The sequence below is a fragment of the Scyliorhinus canicula genome, chromosome 9, assembly GCF_902713615.1.
Source record: "Scyliorhinus canicula chromosome 9, sScyCan1.1, whole genome shotgun sequence".
NCBI classification, from domain to species: Eukaryota; Metazoa; Chordata; class Chondrichthyes; order Carcharhiniformes; family Scyliorhinidae; genus Scyliorhinus; species Scyliorhinus canicula.
Window position 1 is genome coordinate 64,446,218 of NC_052154.1, and position 14,275 is coordinate 64,460,492.

Here is a 14,275-nt window from a genome sequence, read left to right on the forward strand (position 1 = left end):
TCAGTTCAAATTTGACCCTTTTCAAGCGTCAGGAATTCCAGCAGGTCCCCCCGCCACGCCAGGGCACAGGGTGGAGAGGTTGATCTCCACCTTAACAGGATCCGCCTTCGGGCAATCAACGAGGCGAAGGCTACAACATCTGCCTCCGCGCCCATTTCCAACCCCGGCTGGTCCGACACCCCGAATATGGCCTCCCGAGGGCCCAGGTCCAGTTTCACGTGCACCATTTTAGAGATGACCCGAAACATCTCCTTCTAGTAATCCTCCAGCTTTCAACAGGACCAAAACATATGAACGTGGTTTGCGGGGGCGTCCCGCAATGTTCACACACATCTTTTACCCCCTCAAAGGGCCGGCTCAACCTCGCCCTTGTAAGGTGCGCTCTAGACACCACCTTCAGCTGTATCATCCCCAACCCTGCACATGAGGTGGAGGCGTTCACCCTCCAGAGCACCTCACACCAAAATCTCTCCTCCATACCCTCTACCAACTCTTCCTTCCACTTTACCTTGATCCCTTCTAGCAGCGCCTTCTCCTCCTCCAAAATAGCCCCGTAAACCGCCGATACTACCCCCTTCTCCGGTCCCCCTGTCGTCAGCATCTCCTCCAGCGATGTGGAAGCCGGCTCTACTGGGAAGCTCTGTATCTCCTTTCTGGCAAAGTCTCGAACCTGCATGTATCTACATATTTACCCCTGCTCCAGCCCATACTTCGCTCCCAGCTCCTTCAATCCCGCAAAGCGACCCCCAAGAAACAAATCTTTTAGTGTCCTAATTCCTTTCTCCAACCATCTCTGAAAATTTCCATCCCACTTCCCTGGCTCAAATCTATGGTTCCCCCGAATAGGCATTTCCCTTGACCCTGCCCCCAACCCGAAGTGCTGTTGAAACTGCCTCCAAATTCTCAACGAAGCTATTACTACTAGACCCGTTGAGTATCTCCCCCGGGTCGTTCGGAGTGGCGCTGTTGCTAGCGCCTTCAATCCTGACACAAACTCTCCTCCATTTTGACCCATTGGGAGTCAACCCCTCTGACCCGACTCCGTACCTTCTCCACATTCGCCGTCCAGTAATAATACATCAGGTTCGGAAGACCCAAACCCCCTGCCTGCCTTCCTCTCTGTGGTAGCACCTTTTTAATTCTGGCCACCTTCCCTCCCCATATGAACGAGGTAATCATCCCTTCAATCTCTCTAAAAAATGCCTTTGTCAGGAAAATTGGCAGGCATTGAAAAATAAACAGGAATCGCGGCAGCACATTAATTTTAACTGCCTGTACCCGACCCGCCAGTGACAGAGGGAGACAATCCCACCTTGCCAGATCAGCTTTCACTCTCCCCACCAAACTAGAAATGTTGTACCTACGGACCCCCCCCCCCCCCCCCCCAATCTTGAGCAACCTGCATCCCCAGGTATCTAAAGTGGGGAGGGCAGCAGAGCAGACACAGATTGTAAGGTAAATAATGCACATGCAGGCTATAGTGCAACATGGTTTTGCCATACCTGCCTCATTTGATTCTCCAAGATCTAATTAGCTCAGATTGGCCAGGTGACTGTTAATATTCACATTATTAATATGGATCAAACAATAATAAATTGAAAGTGGAAAATTAAGTTGTAGGGCAGCATGGTGATTCCGTGGTTAGCACTGCTGCCTCAAGGCGCCAAGGTCCCAGGTTCGTTCCTGGCCCTCGGTCACTGTCCGTGTGGAGTTTTCACATTCTCCTCATGTTTGCGTGAGTTTCGCCCCCGCACCTCTAAAGATGTGCAGTGTAGTTGGATTGGCCACGCTAAATTGCCCTTTAATTGGAAATTTGAATTGGGTACTAACTTAAAAAAAAATTAAGTTGTGGACATGATATAACTGCATTGTTTAAATAAAAGGTCTGTGTTTCACTAGCAACAGATACAATGAACTTGGCCAAAGTAAATGGTGAAAAACATGGGTGGCAGGGTAGCACAGTGATCAGCATTGCTGCCTTACAGCGCCAGGGACCTGAGTTCAATTCCAATCTTGAGTGACTGTGTGGAGTTTGCACATTCTCTCTGTGTCTGCATGGGTCTCCTCCCACATCCAAAGAGGTGCAGGTCAGGTGGATAGGCCAATATAAGCTCCTACGTTATTGGAGAAGACCATGTTTGCGTGGGTCTCACTCCCACAACCCAAAGATGTACAGGATAGGTGGATTGGCCATGCTAAATTTTTCCTTGATTGGAAAAAAAAAGAATTGGGTACTCTAAATTTATTTTTAAAAAGATAGAGGAGCAGAATTAGGTCATTTGGCTCATCGAGTGTGCTCCACCATTCCGTCATGGCTGATCTCATCCTGACCTTAACTCCACCGTCTTGCCCTTTCTCCATACCCTTTAACCCATTACCAATTAAAAATCTGTCTAACTCCTCCTTAAATTTACTCACTGTCCCAGCATCCACCACACTCTGGTGTAACAAATTCCACAGATTCACAACGCTTTGAGATAAGTAGTTTCTCCTCAACTCCTTTTAAAATTTGCTACCTCTTATCCTATGACCTCTCATTCTAGAATGCCCCACAAGAGGAAGCTTCCGCTCCACATTTACTTTATCCATACCTTTTACCATCTTGTATACTTCCATTTGATCTTCCTCATCCTTCTAAACTCTAAAGATTGTAGGCCTAAACTGTTCAATGTTTCTTCATACGACAAACCCCTCGGATGGGTTCTGAGCAGGGCGTGATTCTCCGTTATGCCGGCGCCCGGGGGTTTCCCGACGGTGTGGGGGCTGCCCCACAATGGGAAAAAACCCCACTGACCGGCTGGCATAACGGAGAATCCCGCCAGCCGCTCGGGGCAGAAATGTGGCGCGGCGGGACGAAGAATCATGCCCCCCCCCCACAATCTCTGGAATCAACCTAGTGAACCTCCTATGAATTGTCTCCAATGCCACTACATCTTTCCTCAAATAAGGGGACCAAAACTGTGCACAATACTCCAGGTGTGCTCTCATCAATGCCTTGTATAGTTGCAACAGCACTTCCTTACCTTTATACTCTATTCCTTTATTTATAAATGCCAACATTCCATTTGCTTTCTTTATTACCTTCTGTACCTGCACACTAGTTTTCCTTTTTTTTTTTAAAAAGAGTGCCCAATTTTCTTTTTCCCCAACTAAGAGTGAATTTAGCTTGGCCAATCCACGTAGCCTGAACATCTTTCTATGGAGTGAAACCCACACAGACAGAGAATGCCTAAACACCACAAAGACAGCAATTTTCTGATATTAATGAAAACAAGTAGGGAGTGGGCAGAGGAAACCATTAGATGGCATCCCCGTTAGGGGAGCCCCAATCCAACTCCTCGCCACAAAACATAATTTGGTCTAGCGAAGACCGCGGATAACGGCAGAGGTCATGCTAGTTTTCTGTGACTCATGAACGAGGATCCCCAGATTCCTCTGCAATGGAGCACCCCAAAGTCTCTCCCCATTTAGATAATAAGTTGCCTTCCCATTTTTCCAACCAAAATGCTTGACCTCACACTTATCCACATTAAACTCCATCTACCACATTTTGCCCACTCTCCTAACCTATCTAAATCCCTTTGTACATTTGTGCCTTAATGGACAAAATGTTGGGTGGCGTTACAGGGTTAGGGCAATAATAATAATAATAATCGCTTATTGTCACAAGTAGGCTTCAATGAAGTTACTGTGAAAAGCCCCTAGTCGTCACATTCCTGTTCGGGAGGCCAGTACGGGAATTGAACCCGCGCTGCTGGCCTTGTTCTGCATTACAAGTCGGCTGTTTAGCCCACTGTGCTACACCAGCCCCGGCAAGGGTCTGGACTTAGGTAGGGTGCACTTTCAGAGGGACGGTGCCGATTCAATGAGCCGATATGTTTTGCTCATGGGTAACACAAAAAAACTGTATCTATCTCACCGAGAATAAACATAAATAATTGAGCTCACATAAAAACATAAGAACTAGGAGAAGGATTTGGCCATCTGGCTCCTCGAGCCTGCTCCACCATTCAATAAGGTCATAGTTGATCTTTATATGGACTCAGCTCCACTTACCCGCCCGCTCACCATAATCCTTATTTCCTTTACTGTTCAAAAATCTATTTATCTTTGCCTTAAAAACATTCAACGAGGCAGCCTCAACTGCTTCACTGGACAGGGATATCCACCGATTTACAACCCTTTGGGTGAAGAAGCTCCTCCTCAACGCAGTCCTAAATCTGCACCTCCTTATTTTAAGGCTATGCCCCCTAGTTCTAGTTTCACCCACCAGTGGAAACAAGCTCCCTGCTTCTATATTAACTACTCCCTTCATAATTTTATATGCTTCTATCAGATCCCCCCTCATTCTTCTAATTTCCAATGAGTATAGTCTCAGTCTACTCAGTCTCTCCTCATAAGCCAATCCTCTCAACTCTGGAATCAACCTCGTGAACATCCTCCACACCCGCTCCAGTGTCACTACATCCTTTCTCAAGTAAGGAGACCAAAACTGTACACGGTACACCAGGTGTGGCTTCACCAGCACCCTATACAGTTGCATAATAACCTCCTTGTTTTTAAACTCTATCCCTCTCGCAATGAAGGACAAAATTCCACTTGCCTTCTTAATTACCCACTGAACTTGCAAACCAAATTTTTACGATTCATGCACAAGGACACCCAGGTCCATCTGCACAGCAGCATGCTGCAATTTTTTACCATTTAAATAATAGTCCATTTTGTTGTTATTCCTACCAAAACGGATAACCTCACATTTACCAAGATTGTTACTCCATCTGCCAGACCCTTTCCCACTCACCTAATCTATCTATATCTCTCTGCAGACTTTAAATGTGCTCTGCACACTTTACTCTACCATTCACCTTAGTATCATCTGTGAGCTTTGACACATTACACTTGGTCCCCAACTCAATCCAAATTATCTCTGTAAATTGTAAACAATTATGGTCCCAAAACTTATCCCTGAGGCGCACCACTAACCACTGATCGCCAACCAGAAAAACACCATTTATCCCCATTCTTTGCTTTCTGTTAGTTAACCAATTCTCTATCCATGCTAATACATCACCCGTAATGCTGTGCACCCTTATCTTATGCAATAGCCTTTTGTACGACACCTTGTCAAATGCCTTCTAGAAATCCAGATACACCACATTCACCGGTTCCCCGTTGTCCACCCCGCTCATTATGTCCTCAAAGTATTACAATAAATTAGTTAAACATGACCTGCTTTTCATGAACCAATGCTGCGTTTGCCCAATGTGACAATTTCTATCCAGATGTCTCGCTATTCTTTACTTGATGATAGATTCAAGCATTTTCCCTACTACAGAAGTTAAGCTAACCGGGCTATAGTTACCCACCTTTTGTCTGCCTCATTTTTTAAATAGTGGCGTCACATTTGCTCTTTTCTGATCTGCCGGAACTGCCCGGAATCCAGCAGATTTTGATAAATTACCACAGGCGCTTTTGCTATTTCCCCCACCATCTCTTTTAGTACCCTGGATGCATTCCATCAGGGCCAGGAGACTTATCTACCTTCAGCGCCCCCATTAGCTTGCCCTTAATGTTGGAGCGGCACAGTGGAGCAATGGTTAGCACTGCTGCCAATGGCACTCAGGACCCAGGTTCAATCCTGACCCCTGGTCAGTGTGCGTGTGTGGAGTTTTTTTTAAAAAATTTTAAGTGCCCAATTTATTTTTTTCCAATTAAGGGGCAATTTAGTGTGGCCAATCCACCTACCCTGCACATCTTTGTGTTGTGGGACCGAAACCCACGCAAACACGAGGAGAATGTGCAAACTCCACACGTACAGTGACCCAGAGCAGGGATCGAACCTGGGACCTCGGCACCGTGAGGCCGCAGTGCTAACCCACTGCACCACCATGCTGCCATGTGTGTGTGGAGTTTGCACATTATCCCTGAGTCTGCATGGGTTTCACCCCCACAACCCAAAGATGTGCAGGTTAGGTGGATTGGCCACGCTATATTGCCCCTTAGTTGGGAAAAAAATAATTGGATAGTCTAAATTTATTTTTTTTAAAGCTTGCCCTTAGTGATAATGATCATTTTTAGATCCTCACCTGCCATTGCCTCCTTGCCATCAATTATTGACATGTTATTTGTGTCTTCCACTGTGAAGATCAACACAAAATACCTGTTCAATGCCTCGGCCATTTTGTCATTTCCCATTATTAAATCACCTTTCTCATCCTCTGAAGGACAAACGTTTACCTTAGTCACTCTTTTTCATTTTATGTATTTGTAGAAACTTTTGCTATCTGTTTTTATAATCTGAGCTAGTTTACTCTCACAATCTATTTTACTTTTCTTTATAGCTTTTTTCGTGGCTTTCTGTTGATCTTTAAATATTTCACAATAATCTAGTTTCCCAACTAATCTTTGCCACTTTGATGCATTTTCTTTCAATTTGATACCCTCCTTTATTTCCTTAGCTATCAATGGCTGATTATCCCTTTTCCTACAGTCCTTCCTTTTCACTGGTATATACTTTTGCTGAGCACTGTGAAAAATTGCTTTAAAAGTCCTCCACTATTTCTCAATTGTCCCACCATAAAATCTTTGCTCCCAATCTACCTTAGCCAACTCCTCCCTCATCCCATTGTAGTTTCCTTTGTTTAAGAACAAGAAATTGGTATTGGCTATTACCTTCTCACACTCCATCTGTATTTTAAATTCAACCAACTGTGATTGCTCCTTCCGAGATGATCCCTAACTACAAGATCATTAACTATTCCTGTCTCATTACACAGTGCCAGATCTAAGATAGTTTGCTCCCTCATAGGTTCCATTACATACTGTTCGAGGAAACTATCGCGGATACATTCTATGAACTCCTCCACAAGGCTGCCTTGACTGACCTGGTTTGGCCAATCTACATGTCGATTAAAGTCCCCCATGATAACTGCCGTACCACTTTTACACGCATCAGTTATTTCTTTGTTTATTGCCCGCCCGACCATGGTGGTATTATTTATTGACCTATAGACTACGTCTATCAGTGACCCTTTTCTCCTTATTATTTCTAATTTCCACCCAATGGATTCAACCTTTTTCGCCATAGAACCTATATCTTCTCTCATTACTGCCCTGATGCCATCCTTAAATATCAGAGCTACACCACCCCCCTTACCTTCCTATCTGTCCTTCCGAATAGTCTGATACCCCAGGATATTTAACTCCCAGTTGTGACCACCCTGCAACCATGCCTCTGTAATGGCCACTAAATCATACTCATTTGTGCTGTCAACTCATTTACCTTGTTTCGAATGCTACGAGCATTCAGGTAAAATGTCCTTATGCTAGTTTTTTAACGATCTTTTTGAATCCTAACACCTCCATTAATAACATCACCTGAGTTCTTCTTCCCCTTAACTCTTTTCAAAATTTTCCCTGCAGTTGAACCCTCCACCCCACGTTCTAACTTACCGCTTTACTTCCCATTAAGCATTATTCTTCCTGTAGTTTCACCCTTCCCTTCCACCCCACTTGCTATTTAAAGTCCTTGTGACCACCCTATTTATCCTTTCCGCTAGAACACTGACCCCAGATCAGTTCAGATGAAGACCGTCCCAATGGTACAGATCCCTGCTGTTCCAATACTGATGCCAATGCCTCATGAAATGTAACCCCTCTTTCCTGCACCACTCCTTTAGCCAAGAGTTTACTTCCCTAACTTTCTCATCCCTATGCCAATTCGCACGTGGCTCAGGACTAATCCAGAGATTATAACCCTTGAGGACCTGTTCTTTAATTTAGTTCCTAGTGCCTGATAATCCCCCAACAAGACCACTTTCCTAGTCTTGCCTTGTTGTTGGTCCCAACGTGGACCACAACAACTGGATCCTCCCCCTCCCACTCCAATTTCCTTTCAAGCCGGTCAGAGATGTCCCTCACCTTGACACCGGGCAGGCAACATACCGTGCGGGGCTCTCAATCCTGCTTACAAAGGATGCCATGAATCCCCTAATTATAGAATCCCCTACAACTACCACTCGTCTTTTTGCTCCCCCCACTTGAATGGCCTCTTGTACCATGATGCAGTGGTCAGTTAACTTATCCTCCCTGCAGCCCTTTTCCATATCCACACAGGGAGTAAGTACCTCATACCTGTTCGACAAACTCCTGACATACTCCTCACTATGGTCCACATAAATAAATCTCTGCAAGCAATAAGAATAACTGGTTGTTCATCAAATATTACAGATGGATATGAACAAATGAAAGACCGCTGATGATTATATGATTAGAAATAGGATGGAATAATCCCTTATTGAGTTAGATGATCAAAACAGGTGTATTCTGCCAAATATGCAGATGATGATCAGGTATGTCTGAAAGTTATGTACACGCAAGTGGCACAATGTAGAAGAAAATATCAAACAAAAATTAATAAAGAAAAGAATTCCATGTCTTATAGAGTGCAATTTTAAAGCTGAAAAGTCCACCAGAGCCATTATATGCACAAAACGGCAGTAGGTGGGAAACAATTAAAGCTAAGATCAATTAGAGGATTATGGCTGATGATTTTTTTTAAATGCTCCTTTTGCTTGTTGAACTGCTCTGTTGCAATTTCTTGGCTGTAGATTATGATACTTAAAAAAAAATTTAGAGTACCCAATTCTTTTTTTTTTCCCGATTAAGGGGCAATTTAGCGTGGCCAATTCACCTACTAAGCACATCTTTGGGTTGTGGGGGGTGAGACTCATGCAGACACAGGGAGAAAGTATAAACTCCTCACAGACAGTGACCCGGTGCTGGGATCCAACCTGGGTCATTGATTATGATACTTAAATCAAATAAGTGCTAGTGTGATATAGCCTTTCACTGCATGACAAGTTGAGTAACAATTTACAGTGTATCAGATGCATGCCATATGCAGAATTTATTTCAGGCATACGTCAAAAATATGCTGCACAGCCTAGGACTTGGTCTTGCTGAGTTCACCAACAATGTAATTACTACATAAAGCAAATTAGGTTTGTGTTTTTATTTGTAAACACTTACTGCTCTAGGTCACGTTTGGCTTCCTTTGTCACCACCGCCTTAATGTAGTGTTTGAGATCGGACACGTGGACAACAGCAGCAGCAGGTTCATCATGTTCAGTTTCATTTATCCAGTTCTCAGGTAGAACAAACTATAAAGAAACCCACACTTAAGTTGATGTTCTAAAAACTCGGTGCAATTACTAATCTGGCATTTGGGAATATCAATTCCAAAACAAAGCTTCTATTTGAAAACAACCATAACCCAATTTGTTTAATCACTAATATGGTATCAAATTGTCAGACGCATACGACTGAGCAAAAGGATTCCTGTCGCTGTATTTGGTAAAGTGCACTAAATCTAGTCAGGGAATATAATATGATGCTATTAAATTTCAGTCACAGCTCCAAACTAAATTATCCCCAATTACTTTGTTCTGTGAAAGATAACCAATACCTTCCTAAAATGTACTATATTTTCAGCTACCTCTATGGGATGGCCTTTGATCAGAGTTAATATATTCTTGTACAGTTATACAGACCATCCGTAATAGTTGACAGCATAGTATCTCAAGCATCATCTCTGAGGATAGCAAGGCAGCAGGCCAGCTGTTCACTCACACAAGGTAACATGGAAGCAACGTTTTAATTGCTAGGTACACAATTACAGGAATTAATTAAGGGTGACAATTTATGAATAAAGTTGCATTCAACATCAAAAATCTCTATGATTACAGCAAAACGCTGAGGGGCATGTTTCCAGCAGAATTATGGTTGAACTAAGGTTCTTGGATTTCTGTGAAAAAGTTTATAAATATGAGCAATATAAATTCCTGCCCTTTCCAAATCAACGATACATGCAGTACGAACATAAAGTAAATGCACAATACATTATACAACACAGGTAGAACCTGCGATGGAATAGTAATATGCTCAGATAATCTGAAGCCACCAAGCCATTATTATAGGATATCAATGTGCAAAGTCCCAACTGGCTGGCAAGCATAAAGCAATTTGCTATCTACGAAGTTAATGCATTTAACAGCTAAAATAATTTGGAGTTGTGGATTATTTTTGTACATTGTTGAAATTCAGTGCAGTATCTGTTACCGTCTAAAATCTCTCAACTTTCATATACATAGTTTATATATAGCAAGTTAGTTTCCGTGGACAATACATGTTTGCATGATTAAGTTGAAAAAATAGTTGAATAGCATAGATTGATATCAACTCATTACTGGCAGAAGATATTTTCAAAGCCTGAATGAACTGCAATATCTATATAGCACAGATAACTACACCTCCAACTGTGTTTTCACTATAGAATACTTCAGTTTTAATAAAGAAACTTAAAAATCCAACCACCCATTGCAGATTCAAACAGAACAGACGTCAGCTACTGTCAACACGGATGGCTACCTACTTTAGCTCTGTATGTGCTGATAGCAAGCATTGGTACCATTTTTCAACTGTTATTAAATAAGCTGAAGAATATATTGCATTTACATAGCCAGGGCATCTGCATGATAAATTAAAAATTTTGACCCAAACCGAGTTCGTCAACTGAGCACAATTTGAACATGGGTATGTATACACGTATTTCAAGAGATATATATAGCGGGCAGTGGGCAGCACGATTGCCAGTTGGGACTTTGCAGGTTAGGTGGATTAGCCATGCTAAATTGCCCCTTAGTGTCTTAGTAGGTGGGGTTCTTGGATGTGGAGATGGAAGAGAGGAGTGGGCCTAGGTTAGGGTGCTCTCCAGGAGAGTCGGTGCAAACTCATTGGGCACTATAGCGATTCAATAGATTCTGTAGTATTTCTTAAGAGTGCTTATTATTCACCCATGAGCTTTGCCATGCATGAGGGTAGGTTGGTCCATGCACAAACTTCCAGCCATGATCGCTGGAGCTCTGCGACCAGTGTTTGAGCCAACTATAGTTTTCTGGTCAGCTACAAGAATTTAAGTGAAGTGAGTTTGGGGCATGTTGAGACAGAGTCAGTGCAGTGCTTTATAATGGTAGGCCCCTGCTGCAGGACAACCATCATGGCTGTCTTGGAATGGTTGGGGAGGGAAGATGAGCATCAGTGTTCCCTATCACTCCTGACTCCTTCCTGCCCTATGCCCTTCTGAGATCTGTGTTTTTCCAATTCTGTCTTTTTGTGGTCCCCAATTTCTGTTGCTGCATCATTGGTGGCCATGCCTCGGAGCTAGGTTCTGGTGATTCTTTTCTGCCCCTCTCCACCATTAAAACACTTTTAAAACGTACCACTTTGACCAAGTCACTTGCTTTGGCCCTACGATTTTGGTATGGAGTTCCATTCTTGCTGGGAATGTCTTAATATTGTCAATGCAATCTGAATTAACAAGATATTAAACATAGAAAATGAAACATTGAAGAAAATTACTTGATTATGTCAGATGAGGTAGGGTTACAAGAATAAACTGGTAAGCCTGTGGAATTTGTTACCACAGGAAGTAGTTGAGGCCAAAACATTGCATGTTTTCAAGAAGCAGTTAGATAAAGCATTTGGGGCAAAGGGTACAAAGGATATGGGGGGAAAGCGGGATTAGGCTATTGAGTTGGATGATCAGCCATGATTATAATGAATGGCGGAGCAGGCTCGAAGGGCCAAATGGCCTCCTGCTTCTATTTTTCTTGTTTCTAATATGTCTACCGCTTTACTCACCAAAATGTGTGCTTTGACCTTAAGAAGCAAAGCCCGTTTGATGCCAGTTGGTTAGTTTTGTGTTGTGAACCTGTTTGCTTGGAATAGAATTGGGATTCAACTAAAATGTCTCACTTATCAACATAACAGAGAGTCAGAGAGCAACGAGTCAGTTCATAAGTCTGACTGGATTCATACCTAAATTATAGCTATGGTATCACATTTTGACACTCAGCATATGTACACCATCTTTGTTAATAATAATAACATTTATTATTGTCACAAGTACGCTTACATTAAGACTGCAATGAAGTTACTGTGAAAAGCATCTAGTCGCCACATTCCGGCACCTGTTCGGGTACACAGAGGGAGAATTCAGAATGTCCAAATCACCTAACAAGCACGTCTTTCGGGACTTGTGGGAGGAAATTGGAGCAGCCAGAGGAAACCCACGCAGACACAGGGAGAACATGCAGACTCCGCACAGACAGTGACCCAAGCTGGAATCGAACCCGAGACCCTGGCGCTCTGAAGCAACAGTGCTACCATAGCTATAATTTAGGTATGAATCCAGTCAGACTGATGAACTGACTTGTTGCTCTCTGACTCTTTGTTATGTTGGTAAGTGAGACATCTTTGAATTCTGGGAGGAAATCGAAGCAACCAGTGGAAACCCACGAAGACACGGGGAGAATGTGAAAACTCCACCCAAACAGTCACCCAAGGTCACAATCGAACCCGGGTTCCTGGCGCTGTGAAACAGCAGTGCTAACCACTGTACCGCCATGTCTGCTGTCTGTGGAACATCACAGCAGCACAGCAACTACTCAGCATTTAAGGGACAGGAGATGAACTGGAAAAAAATTGTTTATATTTCATTCAGCTATCCTCTTTCAGTCCCTGTAGTCCATGCTGCAGGCCCCCATCAACCCAACTAAAGTGAATAATAGGATCGAAGAGTAAATGCATCTTCCTCCCACCCAAATTAATTTTACGAGGTGGGAGACGCCACAATGAAAATCTAGATTCCATCGGATTCACTACCAAAAATAAAGCCTACTGGAGACTTTATTTCCCACTAATATAATTTCTAAAGCCCCAAATTACATTTTTAATAATGTTGTCTATTGGACTGTGGTTTTGTGAAATCAATCACTGCCTGTAGGTATCATTTTTTTCTTGAAGACAAATCATTTATAATTGGATTGTGCAACTGTATTCTAAATCCAATTCCTGGGCAATCTTAGGACCTGTGGAAATCTAATTGCAACAGTCAAGGGAGAATGTGCATAACTCCAATTGCCTGACAATTGAGTTGCGAATGCTGCTTTTATAAACCCAATTCTTCAGACTCTACTGCCAGCTTGCAGCTCAACCTTTAGCTTTTTGGTGAAGCTTTTCCTGTTTGAATTCAGCCATCCGATACTTGGCCTTTAAGGAAATCAGTTCTTTGGTGTTTGCAAACCCAATATCTGAACATTTATCCCCAATGAGCAATAAGCTAAAGATTCAAAGCTTGTACCGAAACATTTTTAAATTTATTTTTTTGATTTAGAGTATCCACTTCTTTTTTTTCCAATTAAGGGGGAAATACAGCCAATTCACCTACCCTGCACATCTTTCGATTGTGGGGATGAGACCCACACAGACACGGGAAGAATGTGCAAACTCCACATGGAGAGTGACCGGGGCCGGGATCAAACCTGGGTCCTCGGCGCTGTGAGGCAGCAATGTACTGCCCATACCAAAACAATTTAAATCATTACATTAATGTTTTAACATTCAATCACAGCAACAAGCATCATTAATAGGAAAAACCTGCAAACTGGCAAATTAGAAACTTAGGTTAGCACTTCTTTGATTAGTAATTCTAAGCTTCAAGAACAAAATTTTTAGCTGCATCTTTGGTGCTAAAAGGCTGGCTTTCATTTAGTTCCTTAATACAAGTGACTATACTTCATCTGTACTTAGAATCATAGGTACCCTACAGTCAGGAGGCCACCATTTAGCCCATTAAGTCTGCATCAACCCTCCGAAAGCACGCCATACCTAGACCCAATCCTTCACCATATCCCCCCAACCTTTGGATACCCTAGGGAAAGTTAGCATGGCCAATCCACCTCACCTGCACATTTCTGGACTGTGAGCGGAAACCGGAGCACCTCGAAGTGGCCTATGCAGAAATGGAGTGAATGTGCAAACTCCAGGCAATCAGCCAAGGTCGGATTTGAAGGCAGATCCCTGACGCTGTGACGGATCAGAGTTAACCAGTGTGCCTCCCTTCATTGACCATGAAATACTTTGGGATGTCCTGAGGTCATGAAAGACACTGCATAAATGTAAGCTCTTCCTTTGTTATAAAACTTCCAGATGTATCTCAAAGCACCTGAAATGAACAGCCATTTTGCACCAACATCTCAAACAAAGAAAGGAGATGAAGAACATGCTTACATTCCAACCATATATCTGCTCGACTGTCAAGACAACTTATATCGATTCATCGCAACTCTTTTCTCAGCTCATTTGTATGTGGGCATGTGCATGGTGGGGGTAAGAGGGGATTCGTTGAATATTCTTATCACCAGGGAATAGACCT

At 43.0% G+C, this 14,275-nt stretch overlaps 1 protein-coding gene across 2 annotated transcripts in view; it reads right to left on the bottom strand.

Annotated features, from left to right (window-relative positions):
* Positions 1-9,161, bottom strand: part of LOC119971359 — a 56,212-nt gene extending 47,051 nt beyond the window's left edge. For both annotated transcript variants that reach the window (XM_038806788.1, XM_038806789.1), the window contains exon 1: positions 9,031-9,161. The gene's annotated coding sequence lies outside the window, so the exon portion shown is untranslated. The remainder of the gene's footprint in view (positions 1-9,030) is intronic.
* Between the last annotated feature and the right edge of the window lie 5,114 nt (positions 9,162-14,275).